The sequence below is a fragment of the Crotalus tigris genome, unplaced genomic scaffold (genome assembly GCF_016545835.1).
Source record: "Crotalus tigris isolate CLP2741 ecotype Arizona unplaced genomic scaffold, ASM1654583v1 scf7180000018559.1332295, whole genome shotgun sequence".
NCBI classification, from domain to species: Eukaryota; Metazoa; Chordata; class Lepidosauria; order Squamata; family Viperidae; genus Crotalus; species Crotalus tigris.
In genome coordinates, this window is record NW_024097076.1 from 515024 (window position 1) to 531805 (window position 16782).

The following is a 16782-nucleotide window of genomic DNA, read 5'->3' on the forward strand; positions in this document are numbered from 1 at the left end:
TTTACTTGTAAGTAAAGACATACAATAAGAAACATTAAAAAAAACTCTATAGCATCATTTCCTGTATCAATACCTATGTGTGGATAAGGAAATATAAAACCAAATATAAAACCAACCCTCCAAAACCAAAACTTGAATTTTGGGGGCAAATTGTTGTCTTGCAAAATGTAAACTAACACAAAAGAACACATGTATTCCTGGAAATTGTGAATTGAGTAATGAATCTACAGTACAAACACTCATGTCTTTAAACCATTCATTCCTTTGAATTCTGGGGCTAGTTATTTCAATTGGAATTGAATCCAGTCCTTATGTTGTCTGTTCAGAAACAACTCTAATAATTTAGCACACATGGCAGTGAATACCTTGTATTCATAATGATTGTGCATTTAGAAACATTTACAACAATGTTCAAATGACATGAAAGAACATAAAAGTAAATCCACCTTTCTAATTAATAATCCTTTAAAAGAACAGTCAACTGAGGTTAATGCTTCCAGTCCAAATGAAGCTTCATTTCAAAGAAATTAATTCAACATCATTCTACCTAAATAGAATAATGTACATCATATCTATTTTCCAAATTGATGCTTGACAATACATAACAGTACATTGTTAATATATGCCAACTTTATTTAAACTGTTCTTCTCTCTCTCTATGTAGAGAACTTCAAAAGGATTTGAACTTCTTTGTATTTAATCATCACTGGAGATAATTCAAATGATCCTTTTCGGCATTGGTACCTCTCACTCTCTTTGAAAGGCTCCTGATGATTACGAAGTGTTTTTCAAGTTGGCAACTTGAAGATGTATAGACTTCAATTTCCAGAATTTCCAGGCATGCTGGCTGAAGAATTCTGGGAGTTGAAATCCACACATTGTAAAGGTGTGAATAGCTATTTATATCTGTTAATATCTATATATCTATATCTATATCTATATCTATATCTTATAATAAAACAAAGTGAACACCAGGGTAATAATAAAAACTATAAAAGTTTAATTAAAAAGCGCCAAGCTTTCGCCGTCACCTGCCGGCATCCTCAGGGCTAGTGCGCCAGAGAGTGGGAGAGTCATTTTATAGGTATGTCAAGGCCTGCGCGCGGCTCCTCGATCTCGTCATCGGGCCTGATTGATTCAATTGCTCACGACTAGTCCGTTCCTTCCTGTTCCTTTCAGTTACGTGTCTATCTTCATCCATCCTGCCTTCCCTTAATCCTGGGGTGGATGGGTAATAACCTCTGTTATTTCGATGGTCCCTATGCTTTAACTCCTCCCCCCCGGGTTCGGATGGCAATATGCATTCCGTATTCCCTTCCCAATCGTCCTTTGTCCAGTTGTTCCTTTTGCGGTAGCTTTCTCTTTTGATCTTAATACTTTCCCTTTCTATACGCCTGTCATCCGGATGGTCTTGTAAGCCATTCCGAGTTGGATGTAACATGATGGAGGTCTGGGGTTGGGAGGTGAGTTGTTTAGCCATAGGAGGGGGCGGTTTTCTAGCTAGCTGCTTTGCACGCGCCGTGCTACGGGTAGTCGGTCTGGGGGGAGTGGTGACGGGATCACGTTCCCCTTGGTTGCCACAGTATCTTTCTTCAACTTTCCTTTTCTTTCTTACGCTGTTGGAATCTGTACGTATTTCACGGAAATCTTCGGGATCTACAAGTGGGGGGTGCGATAGTCCGATCTCTTGTGCCTTGTCAACCTCGCGGATCTCCCCCTCCCACCTTCCCTTCCATTCCGATCTGTTCTTTTCCTTCTCTCCAGTGGTATTTCCGGGTCTATCACTGGTTGCGCTCTGTGGCTCCCACTCTCCCAATTCGATTACCCTAGCCGAGCGGGGGGATCTTTCTTTCCTCTCCGAAAAGGCTAATGCGTTTCCTTCTGTGCGCGGGTAAGCTGTCATATTTAAAAGTTCTTCCCCACCTCCACTGGCTGTATCCTCCTTTGCATTGGTCGTATTACCTCGGATGGTCGTAATACCTGAGTTCTGGATCTTAATTTCCACCGTCTCCTTAGTCTTTTGGGGTTGTGGTAACATTGTTGATGTACTAGAGGTGTTCCACGGTTGCCTTTCTTCCTTTGGATTGCTCTGGATCAGTTGGGGGGTTAACACTCCCTCCTTGATGTCGTTAAGGCTGTCACCGAATCGTCGGGGGTGCTGCCGCTGATTATTTGTGGTCCACGATCTTAAGGCTACATATGCCGGGCACAGGTCAACATGTCGGTTAATAGAACTACTGTCCGAGAGCCATGCCTCCCTAAGTAGTCGGCCTCCCTTAGTATTGTCACTCGCCAATACGCTAACCTCGCTGAAGTTGAATCTATGGCCCTGTTCAGCCATGTGTGCCCATATCTGGGAGTATTGATCCCCCCTTCTCACTGCTAATCTATGTTCATGGACCCTGGTCTTAACTCGTTTAGCTGTCTCCCCAACATAATTACACTGGCAGTCCATGCAATCGATCTTATAGACGGCTGCCGATCTTTCAATGCTGGGGAGCGGATCCTTTGGGCGCATTACAGCCGCCCGCAGTGTTTGATTTGGTCTATGGGCCACCTGTATATTGTACGGAGCCAAGATTCTTGCCGTAGCTTCCAAGACGTTATGAATATAGGGGAGGGTAACACGTGTAGTTGTCTGAGGTGTAGGTTCTTGGGGTGTGGGGTTACTCCGGGGTCCAGATGATTTATTGAACCGATTAATAAACTTGGCCGGGTACCCATTACCTTTGCACACCTGGAAGAGGTGGCTTCTCTCTTCCCTCTTGGCTTTGGTAGTGCTGCAATGCGACTCCACACGTTTAAACAAGGTGCTGACACAGCTGACTTTATGGGCTATTGGATGATTACTCTCAAAGTGGAGAATCCTGTCCGTGCATGTTGGTTTTCGGTATACCTTGGTAGTCAGACATCCGTCCAATTGGCGCTGCACTAATACATCCAAAAATGCTAAACTGCCCTGATTTTCCTCTTCCATAGTGAACTGGATGTCTGGGTATACCGAATTCAAAATGCCCATAAAGTCAGTCTTATGTTGCTTCTTGATGACAACAAACGTGTCGTCCACATAGCGGGCCCAAAACTTTGGTTGGTATTGGGCCATCGCTATGTGTTCCAACTATTGGAGCACTACCTCTGCAATCACACTGGAGATCGGCGACCCCATTGGTGTTCCTTTGATCTGTTCGTATATGGTGCCCTGAAAGGTGAATAGGTGTTAAGGCAGACTCCCATCAATTTTATAAGATCTTCTGTCTGGAGGGAGTCTTGATGTTGCCCCTGGTCTTCCTGATTTAACCGGTCCCTTAAGATCGTAATCGCAAGTTCTTGCGGGATGGATGTAAATAAGGAGACCACATCAAAGGAGACCATGAGTTCATCCTCTTCCACTCTCAGGGCCCCAATTTTACTGAGGAATTCCTCCGCCGATCTCACAGTAGTATTGCTGTTGTTTGTCAAGTGGCCGATGCGTACGCTCAGCCACTTGGCTAATTCAGAGGTGGGTGTGCCCCTAAATGCAACAATGGGACGGAGGGGGACGTTTGGCTTATGTATCTTCGGTAAGCCATAAAACCTGGCAAGCGCTGAGTCGCCAGGACGTACCCTCCTCAATACGTCTTCCCCCATCCTCCCAGTGCTGCATTGCAGCACTGCCAAAGCCAAGAGGGAAGAGAGAAGCCACCTCTTCCAGGTGTGCAAACGTAATGGGTACCCGGCCAAGTTTATTAATCGGTTCAATAAACCATCTGGACCCCGGAATAACCCCACACCCCAAGAACCTACACCTCAGACAATTACACGTGTTACCCTCCCCTATATTCATAACGTCTCGGAAGCTATGGCAAGAATCTTGGCTCCGTACAATATACAGGTGGCCCATAGACCAAATCAAACACTGCGGGCGGCTGTAATGCGCCCAAAGGACCCGCTCCCCAGCATTGAAAGATCGGCAGCCGTCTATAAGATCGATTGCATGGACTGCCAGTGTAATTATGTTGGGGAGACAGCTAAACGAGTTAAGACCAGGGTCCATGAACATAGATTAGCAGTGAGAAGGGGGGATCAATACTCCCAGATATGGGCACACATGGCTGAACAGGGCCATAGATTCAACTTCAGCGAGGTTAGCATATTGGCGAGTGACAATACTAAGGGAGGCCGACTACTTAGGGAGGCGTGGCTCTCGGACAGTAGTTCTATTAACCGACATGTTGACCTGTGCCCGGCATATGTAGCCTTAAGATCGTGGAACACAAATAATCAGCGGCAGCACCCCCGACGATTCGGTGACAGCCTTAACGACATCAAGGAGGGAGTGTTAACCCCCCAACTGATCCAGAGCAATCCAAAGGAAGAAAGGCAACCGTGGAACACCTCTAGTACATCAACAATGTTACCACAACCCCAAAAGACTAAGGAGACGGTGGAAATTAAGATCCAGAACTCAGGTATTACGAGCATCCGAGGTAATACGACCAATGCAAAGGAGGATACAGCCAATGGAGGTGGGGAAGAACTTTTAAATATGACAGCTTACCCGCGCACAGAAGGAAACGCATTAGCCTTTTCGGAGAGGAAAGAAAGATCCCCCCGCTCGGCTAGGGTAATCGAATTGGGAGAGTGGGAGCCACAGAGCACAATCAGTGATAGACCCGGAAATACCACTGGAGAGAAGGAAAAGAACAGATCGGAATGGGAAGGTGGGAGGGGGAGATCCGCGAGGTTGACGAGGCACAAGAGATCGGACTATCGCACCCCCCACTTGTAGATCCCGAAGATTTCTGTGAAATACGTACAGATTCCAACAGCGTAAGAAAGAAAAGGAAAGTTGAAGAAAGATACTGTGGCAACCAAGGGGAACGTGATCCCGTCACCACTCCCCCCAGACCGACTACCCATAGCACGGCGCGTGCAAAGCAGCTAGCTAGAAAACCGCCCCCTCCTATGGCTAAACAACTCACCTCCCAACCCCAGACCTCCATCATGTTACATCCAACTCGGAATGGCTTACAAGACCATCCGGAGAACAGGCGTATAGAAAGGGAAAGTATTAAGATCAAAAGAGAAAGCTACCGCAAAAGGAACAACTGGACAAAGGACGATTGGGAAGGGAATACGGAATGCATATTGCCATCCGAACCCGGGGGGAGGAGTTAAAGCATAGGGACCATCGAAATAACAGAGGTTATTACCCATCCACCCCAGGATTAAGGGAAGGCAGGATGGATGAAGATAGACACGTAACTGAAAGGAACAGGAAGGAACGGACTAGTCGTGAGCAATTGAATCAATCAGGCCCGATGACGAGATCGAGGAGCCGCGCGCAGGCCTTGACATACCTATAAAATGACTCTCCCACTCTCTGGCGCACTAGCCCTGAGGATGCCGGCAGGTGACGGCGAAAGCTTGGCGCTTTTTAATTAAACTTTTATAGTTTTTATTATTACCCTGGTGTTCACTTTGTTTTATTATGAATACTCCCAGGGTTCACGTTTTTAACCTTCTTAATCATATCTATATCTATATCTATATCTATATCTATATCTATATCTATCTACCTACCTACCTACCTACCTACCTACCTACCTACCTACCTACCTATCTATCTATCTATCTATCTATCTATCTATCTATCTATCTATCTACTTTACATGATAGATAGATAGATAGATAGATAGATAGATAGATAGATAGATAGATAGATAGATAGATAGATAGATAGATAGATAGATAGATAGATAGATAGATAGACAGACAGACAAACTGACAGAATTCTTTATTGGCCAAGTGTGATTGGACACACAAGAAAGTTATTTCAGTGCATAAACTTTCAATGTACATGCAAAGTTATAGGTTATATGTCATAGATCTTAGTTACAATAATCATAAGATACAACAGCAAGTGATAATCATAGATACCAATAAAAACGGTAGTAAGAAAGATAAGAAGATGATGAGGATAATAGCTATCCAGTCTACTACATGGGTAAATATCTTTAGGCCTAAGTCAGTGCTGGAAATTAGGTATTCAGCAGAATGATGGCACAGGGGGGAAAACCTATCTTAGTATCTAATTTTTTTGGGCATGCAATGCCCTATAGCAGCATCCAGAGAGGAGAAGTTGAAACAGTTCATATCCAGAATATGAAGGGTCTGTAGATACAGTATTTTCTCAGCCTTCTTTCTGGTTCATGCATTGTACAGATCCTCAATGGAAGATAGGCTGGTTGCAATTTTGTTTGCAGTTTTAACTATCCGTTGAAATCTATACCTGTCCTGTGGAAAGTGGAAACAATGTGAAAAAGAACCATGTGCTTGTCAGGGTTAAGGAGAAAAAACCCTCTCTTCCAACTAATATATACAATACTGTATGAATAGTAGAAAATAAAAATAGAAGTAGAAGACTGTTTTAGATACCCGCAGCATCCGCAGGCTTTTCTACAAAAAGGATATTTGAACTGTGCAAATGTTTGAAGAGGTGCATTGCTTTGATGGAATGTTTCTCCAGACACCTGCTCACAGGGTCTTATGAAATGTCTTACTTATTTAAGCAGCAGAATGGCTTTTTCACTTCAGTTTGTGGAGAAAACAAGCTTCTCTTCATGAGGCCTTTCTAGGAATAGCACTGAAAAAGTCATTTATGTGATGCAAAGCACTTTAGTGAAGGAACACAAATTTTCCCCATTTTTCAGCAACATACAGCAAAGTACCTTGTAGTGGCAATGAATGTCTAACATAACTTTAGATGATATGCAGGTAAAATTCAGATCTATGCACATATACGGACAGGTACACGCAATCTCCACTCCCTTTTATTAAACATTTAACTTCATGCTTCAGCCAAAAATGATTCCAGTGCAAATTAGTAAAAATAGTCACTAGAGTTGCTACTATCATGCTGTAGGGACCAAAAAAAGCAAAAGAAAATTTGTGAATAGTAAAAGGAAAAAAAGGAAACAAATTTAGACTCAAGTTCTTGAAATTATAATATAATTAACAGTTTTTATCAAAATTTTCTGTGGTCATATAACTTCAGCATTTTTTCAAGATATTCAAATCTTCCCAATTCAATTAGAGATTTGGGATCTGAATAAATACAAAAGTTATTGTTTATAAAATCTATATCCTTGAATTTCATGACATAACAAACAAAGCTTCATTGTTTTACTTCCCTGGCTTGTCTTACGATATTTATTCAAATGTAGAAAGCAAATAATAATGTACAGTGTTATCTCAGAAGTGAACACATTGTAAATCGGTTTGATCTAGTGGATAAGATACCAGGCTACAAAGTGGGAGACTGTGAATTCTAGTTCTGCCTTAGCCATATAAGTCAGCTAGGCAACTCAGCTGAGTCATTCTCTCTAGTCCAGGGGTGTCAAACTGCCGGCTTGCGGGCCGGATGCGTCACGCCAAAACCACACCCACCCCATTGCTGGCAATGGAGAAAAAGTCGCGATATGTCATGACACGGCATGTGACATCGCGAGTTTGACACCCGTGCTCTAGTCTAACCCACCTCACAGGGTTATTGTTATGGGGAAAATAGGAGATGGTGTGGTGGATATGTTTGACACCTTGAGTTATTTGTAAAAACAATAAAAGTGGTAATGCTAATTTTCTATGCAGAACAAGATTCATTTGGAAGCTTTATGCTTTTTATAATAGAGGAACATGGCTCTTTTACAAATGACATTCTAAGTCTTTCATTGATTATAGCTTGGAAAAAAGACTCTTTTTAGTTACAGATGAAATGATTGAGATCACGAAAATTATTGTTTGCCCTATATTTTAGTCCAGTTGAGCCAAATCAGATAGACATATATTTGAAAATTCACATCTCCCTGAATATGGCCATACAGTTTCCAACAAGTGTTCATATTAGAAAAAGCAACCTATTTTTCAGTTAGGAAAATTGTATTAAAGTTAGGTGTTACACATGGGTGTCTATAAAATGTGGGCATTAATATAAACACAATTAAAATGTTTAGAATTACATTGGACCCTCTTTAAATGCATATATGGTATATATATTTTTTTAAAAAGCTTGCCTTTTGAAAGGAATGGTATATACTGTTGAGTGAAGATTGCTCACCATATGCAATTTGAGATGTGAGTGAACTATGGAATTGTAACTTCACTTTCCCACCTTAGCCTATTTATTCATTACATGCAGTTTACAACTTTCAATTCTCTAGGCTAAGTTCCCATCTAATAGGCAAATGGGTCCTTTGATGAAATGTATTGTAGAATTAATTTGGTTTTATTTTATTTTATTAACAATTTTATTTAACAATAGTACTAGCAATAGCACTTCAAACTGCTATTAATATATTGCTTCATAATGCTTTGCAACCCCCTCTAAGTGGTTTACAGAGTTAGCATATTGCTCCTAACAATCTGCATCCTCATGTTACCAACCTCAGAAGGATGGAAGGCTTAGTCTGTGAGAATTGAACTGCTAGCAGTAGGCAGAATACTGCATTCTAACCACTGTACCACTATGACTCTCTAGCTCTTTTTCTAATTGTTTTCTTTATTATTGTCCAGTTATTCCTGGCTGCAAATAAATTAATTTGTAATGCTTAGATTACCTGATTTTTTTAAAAAATAATGAATATTCCATTAGTTAAGCATCAGGTGAATAAAAGAAAAATGTTCATTTTGGCATATAATTTTCAGCAATACCCACAGAGATGCTTTAGTTATTATGTAATTATCTAATTACTGTAGCTTTGGTATTTTTCTTTAACATCTCTTTATCATGAAGACATTTTAATTGTACCTTATCACTCAATACTGTTCTCATATATACACACAGTGTGAGATTATGCTGCACTTTTGTTTATCTTCTTAGTGTAGATTGCATTTATGGCTTCTAAAATGGGAATTGAGAACTTCTAGCTGAAAGACCACTAAGCTTGGAATGTAAGTCTATGATTACTTCCTAACTAGTTCCTGTCTCTGCAGCAGTCCCAATGCAATAATGTTCAACTGGCATTTAAGTCCATCATCCCTTTTGTAATAGCCCATCAATACACACAAACCATTGAGGAAAGTCAACAAATTGGTTGTTTCCCACAAGAGCATTGCAAAACAAATCTATGCTTGCTTAGGGTTTCTGGCAAATAGGAAGATTTTTTTTTTTTTGAGCAGGGGAGGAGTTTATATTATAGCAGTTCCATACTACTCTTGTCAAGTGGTTTTTTAAGCTATTCATATTAGTGAATAGTGAGGTAATTTTTTAACAATTTATAGACAACAACAACAAAAATAACAAAAACAACAGCAACAACAATAATAATAATTCATGTTATTTGCTACTTCCTGTTCTTGGGAAAAGTAATGTGGTTGTAATCTAGCTATTTGCTTGAAATATTCCTGCTTTGATATATAAATTTCATGTATAATTAATCCTTAGGTAGTAGAACAGTAGCCAACCATCACCATATTACTACCAAGAGAAATACATAAATGTATTCACATATTTACCAAGAACCAATTTTGACTCAACAAGGTTTTAACATCTTAATAGATGTTAACCCCCAACAAATATTGGTTGAATTAAAAAAAATGATAAGAGTATGAAAAACCCAAGAAGATGAACCCAGGAATCTCATCCAAGAAGGGTGAAATTGCAAAACACTTTTTTGTCTAAGAAAACTATAAGGATGTGTCCCTATAGTCATTATGAATCCAACTTCACTTGAGTTTTAATTTTATTTAAGCTTTACTTTCTCCCTTTTCCTTTTATAATATATTTCCATCTAAATATATTGACTCTACTATAGGAGGACTGTGACAAAACAAGTCATTTTAAAAGTAAGTTATAGCATGGTGGAACTGAGTTCCTGAAAATCTATTTTTTAAATCCAAAATAAGAATGTGATGCTCAGGTGGTTGGTTGGCAAATCTTCCAACTGGAATTCCAAACAACTCTCTCTGTGTATCATCTTTCCAGAACCAAATAAAGAGTGCAACCATATGTTTTATATATAATATTATATATCAGAGGCCTGGAGGATAAAACATATGAAGAACAGTTGCAGGAATTGGGTATGTCTAATCTAGTGCAAAGAAGAACTAGGGGTGACATCATAGCAGTGTTCCAATATTTGAGGGAATGCCACAAAGAAGAGGGGGGAAGGGTCAACTTATCTTCCAGAGCTCCAGAATGCAAGATAAGAAACAATGAATGGAAACTAATCAAGAAAAGAAGCAACCAAGAACTATGGAGAAACTTCCTAACAATTAATCAGTGGAATGGCTTTGCTTCAGAAGTTGTGGGTGCTCCATAACTGTAGGCTTTTAAAAAGAGTCTGAACAGCCATTTGTCTGAAGTGGTATAGGGTCTCCTGTTTGTGTAGGGGGTTGAACTAGGAGATCTTCAGGGAAGTCCCTTCCATCTTCCTCTGGTGTGTTTTCAAATATCATGTCCAGTAACAAGCTATTTTATTGACTTACTGTGTTGGCTTTCATTTAATTTGAAACTTTAATTTTATATTAAATTTTAAACTTTTAAAGTTTAACCAGAAGGAAATCTAACAAATTGTCTCTCCATGGAAGAATAAAAAAAAAAAAAGTTTAGTCCTTTGAAGACATTTTTTCTTGGTTATTTTGTTAATGGTAAGAAGAAAATAAATGCTTTTGGGTTCTTTCTTTCACATAAAGTGAATCATAGTGAAAGACTTAAAGTGGCACTTCAGCAAAATGACAGAAGCTTATGCATTACCCTTCAGTTTCCCAACACAAACTATTTCAGGAAAATGGAATTGCTGAGCTTGTCAGATTGAACAAGTCAAGTAAAGTTCAGGAGACCGGCATTTTGTACAACATCAGATATATGATGTAAGAATTAACGCCCTTTCAATTTTCCCAGAGTGTTTCTAAGCTGTGCATCAAATTCTCAGCAGGATGCTGGAAACAGGACCTGGGGGAAAGGCAAACATATCATCTGGCCGTAGATTCATCTGGCCTTAACAATGATGAGTTTTGCAGAACTTGCAGAAACCCAGATACCAGAGCCAACCTGCTAAAAGATGAAAGCATGGACTCACAGATCACTTGGTGCTGTTATAGAGTTTATTACAGTTACTTCAGCAAGTCCCTTTGAAAGCTAGGTACTGTCATTATTTTTTAAAAAATATTCAGAGCTGTTCTCTCTGTCTCTGTCTCTGTCTCTGTCTCTCTCTCTCTCTTTCTCTCTCTCTCTCTCTCACACACACACACAATTAACATTTCTAATACACTGATATAGCTATCATTTATTTAAATTACTACATTTTCTATAAATATCATTATACCTGTTCATCAAAGTCTACATCTATAGGCAATCTGCTCATAGATGGAGAGTGTAAATCAGATCCTTAATCCATTGACTGAAACAGGCTGTACATTAATCTTTTCGATGCTGCAGTATCACTCTTTTGGCCAGTGTAAGGGCATGGAGAATACATTTACATTGTTTGGTTGTCAAAACACATGCACTAGATATGTAGTTCAAGAGAATATTAGCCCCTGAAAACTGTAGAGTTTGTCTCAAAATCATATTTATATAACCCACTCTAGAATTAAAATGCAGGACCCAGAGCAAATAATCAAGGGTCAACACAGTGTTTACTAAACAATATGTGCAGGGATATTCTTCAAAAGAATAGTTACATATCCCTTCAGATGAAGATATGCATTCATATTTATACATTTCAGAAAAGGAAGAGAAAATGAGGCAGGCATACATATGTATAAGTAATACATATTCATACATAACAGGTTTCATGTTACTTCCTGCCCTTCTGCTGTTTATAGAGAAGAATAGTTAAGAAAAAAACATTTACATTTTGAGGTTTGGGGCTGCAATGGGAAAGCTCTGATAAAAACTTTTAATGGATGCAGGGAGGAGGATGAGGATATTTAAAAAGTGAAAGAAATATAACATTTTTTTTCTTTTTAGTTATTAATTAAAAAAAGAAATTTTAAAAAGTATTGGACACAAACAAAAGCCTAATCTTTTCTATAAAAATGTAATGGAGTTCAATAAATTTTATATATGTATGTATGTATGTATGTATGTATATATATTTTCTGAGGTGTTCGCGGGTGTTTGTATGTAGGAGGAGCATGAAGCTGAAAACACCAGCCTGAAGATGACGAATGGGACTTCATCGAAATGTCGCCAAGACACTTCCAATTTTACGCGGGAGAAAACCCGAATAACCAAAGACCTACATATATATATATATATATATATATATATATATATATATATATACATAATTTGAGGTTCATTGACACTTTTGCTATAGATATTAAGACATTCTCCAAATGTCTAGGCACTATAGGAATCTGTAATGCTTTGTTGTACTCATCTTCATAAAATCTGGGAAAACAAAGACATCCAATTGGGGGTTTTTCTCTTACACTTTTCAAAGTTCTGTATTTACCCTCAATGAGTATTAAAAAAAATTTACTCTGCAGTTTTTGTTTCCTTACTCTTGTCCAGCTACTGAGGGCTTAACACATAGAAAAACACATTTGAGGGAAAGTTGGTGGATATTGGTTGTCAAAGACAACCAGCCTGCTCGTTTTATTTTACAACAGGAGTTGGTAGTGAAACATTTTAATTTAAAGAACATGATTTATGTTATGTACATATGCATGGAGGTATTTATATCTAAATGGGAATAGTATTCCAAGAGCAACAGTGATTATGACAATAACAAGACAACATCTCCTGAGCAATTGGAGTTGAAATCTGTTTTTGTTTTACAAAAGTTTGGGAAACTTGTTTCTGATAAAATTAACTATGTTAAACCTTAACTGATTTTGAAAAATTAAGCAGCCTCAAACTTAACTTCATTAGTCTTTGGATAGAAAATCTCCATAAAATCCCAAAGCTATCAGCTATACTGAAAGTTGGATAAAAATCATCCCTGAAAAAAGCAGTGACAACCAGCTTTCATATTACTGCCAAGAAAAATAGGTGAACTCAGTCACAAGAATTCAAGCTCAGCTGGAGGGATTCTGTACCTTTTTAATAGCTTACACAACTGAAGTTTAATCCAATTCTTTGTGGTCTATTTTGTGGGTTAGAAAAAGGGAACATTGAAAAATTTCTAAATATTGTTGGCTAATCTCTGGAAGCCACAAAAATGGAGTTGGGGTGACCTTTCAAATTACTCATTTATTCTGAACTGGAGTAAAGAAAGCTGAGTTATTAGAAAGATTTCACACTAAATAAAATAGAGGAACAAATGGAAAAATAGGAAAAACTGATAATGTTTCTTGCTTCTAGTCAACTGCTGCTTGCATGTTATCCCTGTGTTTAGAAGAAACTACTTTTGGGTAGAAAAATGTATATGTTGCATATGCTACAAAGATACAACATATAAGTATGTCAGACCTGGTTCAATAAGATTTACACAAGGCTGCATATTCCATATGCTTCTGATGTTGCAATCTTTCACCCCATTTATATTATGGTTTCTTGTACTTAGCATTTTCCTTTTATCTAATACTATAAAGCTAAAGTTAATTCATTATTAGTTAGAAATGAAGGCTACGTGCTGAGAAAACATGATAAGTAAAATCACAGGCAGAGGGAATTTGCAAAAGAAATTCTGAGAAAAGAATGAGCTAAAAGACAAGAACCAAAAATAGCAAAGACAGATGGCCTGATGTCAAGGCTCTTGGGCATGTTCCAGTTATCTGAAAAGATTTAAATCTATTTGGACCAACTAGAATGTTTCTCAACCTTAGCAATTTAAAGATGTATAGTCTTCAACTCCCAGAATTCTCCCACCAGCTTGACAAGGTTGAAAAACACTAAGCTAGACCAACAACTGAGGAAGCTATAATAATAAAGAAAAACAGTATAAGTCCAGTAAACCCAAGACGTGCTTGAGGGAGGAACATTTGTTCAAGAAATTCTAGATTGAAATTAGGAAGAGGTATAAATTTCCCCCTTATAAAGAAAGACAGAAAGGAATTCACCTGCAATTCTCATTTAAGATTAATCACACAAGTTTCCTGCAGCTCAAGTATGTTCACCTACAGCAGATTTCTCAACCTTATCAACTTTAAGATGTGTGGACTTCAACTCCCAGAATTCCCCAGTCGGCATGAGAAAGGAGAAAACATTTGCATGCTGTCTTCCATGGTTGACAAACATTCTCATGGATTTGCTTTCTACAGGTTAAGTAGTATACATGTTGCTGGAAGAGACTGGGCAGTTCCTAATAAAATACTTAAATGCAATCTTTATATTCTTTCTGTTATTGATTGATAATTAAAGGTTTTTGTTTATTTTGTAAATGATAATTTAATTTTGGCTTTTATGGATCCTCATTATACCTGTTAGGTATTCTTTTATGATATTGTCCACCAGAAAGCTGTAGGGATTATGGTGGCATGCAAACAAATGAATAAATGAATGCTCTTTAGTAATGATTTAATTTAACTGCCAACAATGTTGTTTTGTACAGAACCCAAAGTTATGATAATATAAACGGTTAAAATGCTCTCATGCTTTTTCCAAGAGGGGTGTTGTGGGAAAATAATAATATGCCATGTTATTACTAGTGGTACAGAAGTTAGAATTGCAGGCTAACTCAGCCCACACCCTTGAGTTTGATGCTGACAGACTCATGGTTGCCTCAGCTTTCCATCCTTTTGAGGTCAGTAAAATGAAAATCCAGATTGTTGGGGTCAATATGCTGACAGACAGTGCTGAAAAGTTTAAGTACTATTGCTATTTAATAATCAAAGGCCTTCTGCCTGCCTGTTTGAAGATAGCTATATCTCCATCCTGCCTTCACCAGGAAAACCACCATAGTCATCTATCCAACTTTCCATTAAATTTAATGGGAGACATAAGGAAAACTCCAGCCGTGGAGTTTTTTCAGTATCCAGGCTCTTAGCACTTAGATGACATCTATCCCTTGAGAAATTGTAGGAGAACTTCATCTTTCTCTTCTGAAATTTCACCCCACTACTTTTTTTTTTTTTTTACAAAATTCTATGTATGATTTTGTATGATGTTTGTGCTCAGTTATAGTTTCAATTGTATGTTCAGTGAATTTTTATTACAGATCAGAATTAAAAATTAAAACATTGAGATAAAACAAAACAACAGAATAAGACATACTAGTATATTGCAGTTTGTGGTGAGATCATTGATAGGTAGCCAAAGTTTTTCTAATTTAGTTATCTTTTAGGACCAGCCCAAGAAAGACATAGATCAATCCAGCCAAAGTTCAGTTCTTTATTTGCTCACGCCATATAGACAGAATCTTGCCAGACTAAATATATACTACTTTCTCTTTAACAGATATACCCTGGGAGATTCTAGGGAGGCAGAATCTTGTCTTGAGCTATGTTTCCATCCTTGGAATATGCTGAGTCCTTCCTAGAAAGGTGCCTGTTGCTCATGATTGTTCTGTGTAAGATGGATTGTCTCCAAATTTAATAAATAAATAAAGTGTCACTTCACATTACCTCTCCCTTCACAGGTAAACTCCATTACATCATCATTATTCTCAGCAGAATTTAGTTATGTTCAAAAAATGTGTATCATACTGATCTGATAGTAACAACTGCACACAAAATTAGAATTTTCCAGATGGTCAGATAAGTTATACATCTATGAAGAATTGTGGGAATTATAATATAAAAGAACATGAGCTGTATTTTCATTGATTCCTTGTCCACAGTGGGGAACAATCTCAGCTCATATGAGACTTATCAGCCCTTCTGAACTGGTGTAGAAATTCAGTTCTAGTTAAGTCCTCATAAGTACGGGGAAGTATGAGTGTGTGTGTGTGTGTGTGTGTGTGTGTGTGTGTGTGTGTATCAACCTCTGTGAGTCTTTATTGTCCTTCTGAACCAGATATTTTGTATTCTCCTTTTAATAAATTATTCTACTACTACCTTAATTTGCACACTCTTGCAAAAATACCACTCAATCTGTGTCTATATTTTTATAATATAAATGCTGTATATTTTAATTGTTGTTTTAATATAAAAATAGTTCATACACAATTTTAAAATGCTATAAAATGCTTTGGAGAGGACAACATACACTTTTTAAAAATAAGACCTTGCCAAAATTAATCGGGTTTTTCAAAAACTTAGAAAAGTTTTTTAGTTATAACTGGTGAATTTTGAACATGGGACTGTCTTCATGGAAGACATATGGTAATATCTGTTGTTCAATATGTTAATTTAGGAAATTTAAATGGTTAATTAGGCTGTCATTTTTGGAAAACTGCCATTCCTGGTAGGCTATTCTGTGTTTTCTTTCTTTCTTTTCTGGAAATAAAGAATAACCCATATGTTCCACCAATAAAATATACCCTGAATATATGAGAGAACTAGCTGAAAAATACAAGCTGAAAATGCATAAATTATGGTGAAGGTGAAAATAGCATCATTTATAATGATTTTTTTAAATTAAGATTAAAATTACAGGAAAAGTGAGCAAGTGAAAAGGTGTGAGCAGCATGATGGTTGATGTGCATAGAGCTAGATATCTGACATGGAATTCCTGATTCATCTAATCTAGATCAGGCAAATAAAGAAATATATGTTGCTATTAATGAGGATTCATCTTTATTGTTCCTTTCTGTAAAATATATTTAAGGGTCAATAAAATAAAATAATAAAAAATAGAGCTATTTCTTAGCCATTTGCTAGATTATTGCAGAGTTAATGATTACACAGTGGTTGAAGAAGGAAGGAAGGAAGGAAGGAAGGAAGGAAGGAAGGAAGGAAGGAAGGAAGGAAGGA